This window comes from Colobus angolensis, unplaced genomic scaffold, assembly GCF_000951035.1.
Source record: "Colobus angolensis palliatus isolate OR3802 unplaced genomic scaffold, Cang.pa_1.0 Scaffold393, whole genome shotgun sequence".
Lineage (NCBI taxonomy): Eukaryota > Metazoa > Chordata > Mammalia > Primates > Cercopithecidae > Colobus > Colobus angolensis.
Window position 1 is genome coordinate 691518 of NW_012117299.1, and position 6932 is coordinate 698449.

The window sequence follows — 6932 nt, forward strand, 5'->3', positions numbered from 1 at the left end:
TCTAGAACCAGAAATACCATTTGACCCAGCAATCCCATTACTGGGTATAAACCCAAAGGATTATAAATTGTTCTACTATAAAGACACATGCATTACATATGTTTATTACAGCACTATTCACAATAGCAAAGACTTGGAACCAACCCAAATGCCCATCTATGATAGACTGGATTAAGAAAATGTGGCACATGTACACCATGGAATACTATTCAGCCATAAAAAAGAATGGCTTTGCGTCCTTTGCAGGGACATGGATGAAGCTGGAAACCATCATTCTCGGCAAGCTAACACAGGAACAGAAAAACAAACACTGTATGTTCTCACTCATAAGTGGGAGTCGAACAATGAGAACACATGGCCACAGGGAGGGGAACATCACACACTGGGGCCTGTTGGGGGGTGAGGGTCATGGGGAGGGAGAGCATTAGGACAAATACCTAACACAGACAGAGCTTAAAACTTAGATATCTGACAGGGTGACGGTTGCAGCAAACCACTATGGCCCATGTATACCTCTGTAACAAACCTAGACATTCTGCACACGTATCCCAGAATTTAAGGTATAATTTAAAAAAGGAAGAAAAAAGAAACTGACAAGAGAAGTAAAAAAAAAATATTATCTACAATATACCTATTTCCAAATGTATGTCTCTAAACCACACCTCCTTTTTGAGTTACAGATTTATTCATCCAAATGTTAACATGTTTCCATCTTGATATTTCTCCAGCCGAATGCTTTAGCTTCTTACCCAAATATACCTCTACAGGCTTCCTCATTTAAGTATACGACACCCCTAGAAAATTGTTTCACCTTCAAATTCCTCTCTCTTTTCTCCACCATTAAACCAATCAAACAGAAACTAGTGTAGAATCTATCTTCAAAATATATCTTCAGCCCATTGCTTCTATCTTCAAAAATATAAATAAAATTATAAACAATGAGAAAAAATAGAACACTAAATATTTAATAATATTGGAAATTTATTGTTAATTTTGTATGTAGTCAGTATTATAATCATTTTTAAAGATATGCACTGAACCATATAGATAAAATTATATGTTATCCAGAAATTGATACAAAATAATCTAAAGTATAGGTAAGTAGGGAGGCATAGATGAAATAAGATATGCCATACAGTTATAATTATTGAAGCTGGAAGATAAGCACATCAGATTCATTATGTTCTATTTTTGTCTATGTGTATAAAATTTCATAATAAAGTTATACACAAATTTTTTAATGGTTGCCTCAAAGAATATAAGGAAACAAGATAATGTTATATTGTATAGATGTATTTCAGTAAGTTCTTTGTCAGCCCTATTACATGGTAAAAACAATGGCCATTTACCCTGATATTAATTGTGTAAAATGATTCAAAATTTTCAAGAAGACTCTATGAAATATAGTTTATATCCACTATATTTAAAGATTAGTCTTGCTCTAAGTAGATTTTGTACTTTAAAATATTAATGATTATTTTAAAGCCATCAAAATTACTGATGCATAAATCACCATACAGAATTATGAAGACAAATATCAACGGGTTTTTAAAATAGTGGTTCAAAGTATCATGTACTAACTAACCCAGGACTTCACAATATTTCATTAAATATGTAATAAATATTTAATCTCCTACCTAAGGATTAAAGAAAAACTATATACCATTGGGAAACATTGTTCTTTCTACAGTAAATGCATCTGGAAAATAAAACACCTGGGAAATAAAACAGGTACAAACTATAATGCATTCTTTTGTTAGAAAATACTATTGGAAGACACAAAAACCTTGAGGATTTAAGGAAATAAATATTACCTAGTGTGGGAAGTTTGTTATACAATTGGATAAAAGTATATCTGTTTTTCAGCTTATGATATATTCTAGTATTCTAGACTTTTTCCAATTATTATATATATACATATATGACACTAACTTTATTGAGAATAAGGAAAAATATAATTTCCTACTGATAAATTATTTCTCTAGGGCCTGGCGCGGTGGCTCACGCCTGTAATCCCAGCACTTTGGGAGGCTGAGGTGGGTGGATCACAAGGTCAGGAGTTCAAGACCAGCCTGGCCAACATGGTGAAACCCTGTCTCTACTAAAAATACCAAAAAAATTAGCTGGGTGTGGTGGTGGGTGCCTGTAATCCCAGCTACTCGGGTGACTGAGGCAAAGAATCGCTTGAACCCAGGAGGTGGAGGTTGCAGTGAGCTGAGATCATGCCACTGCACTCCAGCCTGGGTGACAGAGTGAGACCCCCTCTCAAAAAAAAAAAATAAAAATAAAAATAAAAAATAAATTATTTCTCTAATGTATGTATAAAAATTTTAAACTACTTGTTGATGGAGTAACAGCTTTGACTATAATAAGAAATAAGAATAATTTCCAGAGTAAGTGGTAGACAGAGCAACTCACATGAAATTTTGGCACTCCTTTGTTCAAAGACAAAGCAGAAGAAAATACAACAAAGCAGATGAAAAAGAAATACACAAATTGCTACCAAATGTCATTGATGTAATTGATTTTACAAAAACAAGATCTTGACAACACATTTTAATGAGATGGAGAGTAACCATAAAAATCTTTTGTACCTCATGAAATTCCCCCAGTTCCGCTATGGCAAAGTACTTAAAAGAAGTCACACTTACTGATAAGATACCCATTTTCATTTTACAAAAAGGCAAGCGATCCAAATTTGTTGAGCTTTTCTTTACTGCTATGTGGATGTCAGTAGAATACACTGTTGCATATAATTTTTAAAATAAAGAAAGGAAAATCTGTCTCTTCAAATGAGAAGTGATGCTCCACTTACTCTCTTTTGTTTGTTTTTGTGTTCTAATAGCCATCCTAACAGCTATAAGGTGTTATTGTGATTTCGACTTGCATTTCCCTGATGATTAGTGACATTACACACTTTGTCATACACCTCTTGGCCATTTGTATGTGTTCTTTGGAGAAATGTCTATTCAAATCCTTTGTACATTTTTAATAGGATTTTTTTCATCATTGAGTCATAGTAGTTCCTTATATATTTCAATATTAACTCTTTTATCACATATTGATTTCGAAGTATTTTCTCTCATTTGGTAGGTTGCCTTTTTATTTTGTTGACTGCTTAATTTTCTCTGCAGAGCTTTTGGTTTGATGTAGTCCCACTTGTAGATTTTTACTTTTGTTGTTTGTGCTTTTGGTAGCACATTAAAAGATTGCCTAGACCAATATCATGAACCTTTTTCCCCTTTTTTAAAGGAATTTTACAGATTTAGAAAATAACAAGTGTTGGAGAAGATATGGAGAAATTGGAACCTTTGAACATTCTTGATGGGAATGCAAAATGGTGCAACCACTGTGGAAAACAGTATGGCAGTTCCTAAAAAATATTAACAATGAAACTACTGTATGATCCAGCAATCCAATTTCTGGATATATAAGAATTAAAATCAAGATCTCAAAGAAATACCAACACTTCTATGTTTACTGCAGTAGTATTTAAATAGGCAAGATATGGCAACAACCTAAATGTCCATGAAGAGATGAAAAGATGAAGAAAATGAGGCATATACACACCACATTCAATTTTTTAAAAGAAGAAAACCCTGTTACATACAATAACAAAGAGGAAACTTGGGAACACTATGCTAAGTTAAATTAGCCAGTCACAAAAGAAAAAATATTGCATGATCACACTTATATGAGTTATCTAGAATAGTCAAGACTCATAGAAACAGAGAGTAGAATGGCAATTGTGAGAAGCTGACGGGAGGGGGACATGGTTGCTGTTCAAGCATGAAGTTTCAGTTAGGCAAGATGAATAAATTCTAGACATGTGCTGTACACATTCCACCTGTAATTAACAATACTGTGCTGTGCACTTAAAAATTTGTTAAGAAGATTTCACATTGTGTTCTTATCACAATTTTTAAAAAGTTATGCTTCAGTGTTAAGTGAGGAACTGGCTGATTTTTCTAAAGAAATTTTAGAAAAAAAGGATTCTGAAAATGTGTACTGAGAAATATTTTCATGATTATGAGCTTGTATTGCTATAAATGATGTGTACCACTTATAAAACCTTTTATATCTGCACACTTAAGAACATGGAAACAGAATTACTTAACCCAGCTAAATATCTTCCAAATTAAGTATTTCAATACGTTTTGAATCCGATTTTGATGAGTTTTAAAAGACTAATGCCTTAGGGAAGATGGATATTACAAACAGAATTTCAACAAAACTTTAGCATGATTGGTGTATGAGAGTTAAGAATGAACATTTTATAGAGCAATAACAACGAATAATATACTTCTTTATTTGGATCTGTTTATTGATATGTGTTATCTTTTTCATATATAACATTATACCACTAAAACTAAGTATTGAATTGAATTGTGCTTGGAACTAGAACTTTAATTCTCAATATCACATTGTTTTAAAAATAATGCAACTATTGAACCACAAAAATATTATTTAACATTATTATTGGCAAAAAATATTTTCATAATTTATAACCTATTTTAAATGTGATTTATGACATCTAATGTGGTTTGGCTCTGTCCCCACCCAAATCTCCTCTCGAATTATAATCACCACAAGGGAGGGACCTAGTGGGAGGTGATTGGATCATGGTGGCAGTTCCCTCCATGCTGTTCTGGTGACAGTGAGTGAGTTCTCATGAGATAAACAGATCCAAATAAAGAAGTATATTATTCGTTTTATAAGGGGCTTCTCCCTTTACTCAACACTCATTCTGTCTCCTGCTGCCTTGTGAAGAAGGTGACTGCTTCCCTTTCTGCCATGATTGTAAGTTTCCTAAGGTCTTCCCAGCCATGTGGAACTGTAAATCAATTAAACCTCTTTCTTTTATAAGTTACCCAGACTTGGGTATTTCTTTATAGCAATGTAAGAACAGACTAATACAGTATATTGGTAGTGCACAGAGTGAGGAACTGTCATGAAGATATTTGAAAATGTGGAAGCAACTCTGAAACTGGGTAACAGACAGAGGTTGGTACAGTTTGGAAGGCTCTGAAGAAGATAGGAAGATGTGGGAAAGTTTGGGTCTTTCTGGAGATTTAAATGGTTTTAATGAAATGCTGATAGTGATGTGAATGCCAACATTCACATGGTCTCAAATAGAGATAAGGAACTTCTTGGGAACTGGAGCAAAGATCACTCTTGCTATGCTTTAGCAAAGAGACTCGAGGTATTTTGCCCCTGCCCTAGAGATGTGTGGAAATTTGATCTGAAATTGGAACTTATGTTTAAAAAAGGAAGTAGAGCATAAAAGTTTGGAAAATTTGCAGCCTGACTGTAAGATAGGAAAGAAAGACTCATTTCCTGGGGAGAAAATCAAGCCTGCTGAAGAAATCTGTATAAGTAATGAGGAGCCAAATATTAATGCCAAAACAATGGGAAAAATGTCTCTAGCGCATGTCAGAGATGTTCACAGCAGTCCCTCTCATCACAGGCCTGGAGGCCTACAAGAAAAAAATGGTTTCATGGGTTAGTCCCAGGGGCCTCTGCTGCTCTGTGCATCCTTGGGATATAGCACCCTGTGCCCCAGCCACTTCAGCTACAGTCATGGCTGAAAGGGACCAAAGTACAGCTCAGGCCATTGCTTCAGAAGATGCAAGCCCCAATCGTTGGCAGCTTCCATTTGGTGTTGGGTCTGCAGGTGCAGAAGTCAAGAATTGAAGTTTGGAAACCTCTGCCTAGATTTCAGAGGATGTATGGAAATGCCTGGATGTCCAGGTAGAAGTCTGCTGCAAGGGAAGGGCAGCCCTCATGGAGAACCTCTGCTAAGGAAGTGTGGAAGGGAAATGGGGGGTTGGAGCCCCCACATAGAGCTCCCACTGGGGCACTGCCTAATGGAGCTGTGAAAAAAAAAAAGCCACTGCCCTCCACATCCCAGAATGGTAGCTCTACTGACAGCTTGCACCATGCACCTGAAAAAGCCACAGACACTCAATCCCAGCCTGTAAAGGAGCTGCCCAAGGCCATGTGAGCCCACCCCTTGCATCAGTGTGCCCCAGATGTGAGACTTGTAGGCAGAGGAGATTATTTTGGAGCTTAAGATTTAATGACTGCCCTGTTGGATTTCAGACTTGCATAGGTCCTGTAGCCCCTTTGTTTTGGCCAATTTCTCCCATTTTGAATGGGAGCATTTATCCAAGCCTGTAACCCCATTGTATCTTGTAATGAACTAGCTTGCTTTTGATTTTACAGGCGCCTAGGCAGAAGGGACTTGCCTTCTCAGATGAGATTTTGGACTTGAACTTTTTGGTTAATGCTGGAATGAGTTAAGACCTTGTGGGACTGTTGGGAAGGCATGAATGTGTTTTGAAATGTGAGAAAGACATGAGATTTGGGAGGGGCCGGGACAGAATGATATGGTTTGGTTCTGTGACCCCATCCAAATTTCAGCTCTAATTATAATCCCCACGTGTCAAGGGAGGGACCTACTGGGAGGTGAACAGATCATGGGGGCAGTTTCCCCTATACAATTCTAGTGATAGTGAGTGAGTTCTCATGAGATTTGATGGTTTTATACATGACAGTTTCTGCTCTTTCTCTCTCCTGCTACCTTGTGAAGAAGGTGCTTGCTTCCCTTTCCACCATGATTGTAAGTTTCCTGAGGCCTTCCCAGCCACATAGAACTGTGAGTCAATTAAACCTCTCTCCTTTATAAGTTACCCAGTCTTGAGTACTTCTTTATAGCAGTGTAATAATTAACCAATGCAACATTTCACCCTTTTTAACTCCAACTTTTATATGTGTTTTGTAATATATATAATATGTCAGTATAGTAGTACAATCATATAAAATCAGTAGACATTTTTAGGAGAATTGGCTAATTTTTTCATCTAATGGGATGCCTCCAGGATTCAAGTTGGAGGATGGACGCTTAATGCAACCTCGTGCTCCACCTTAAA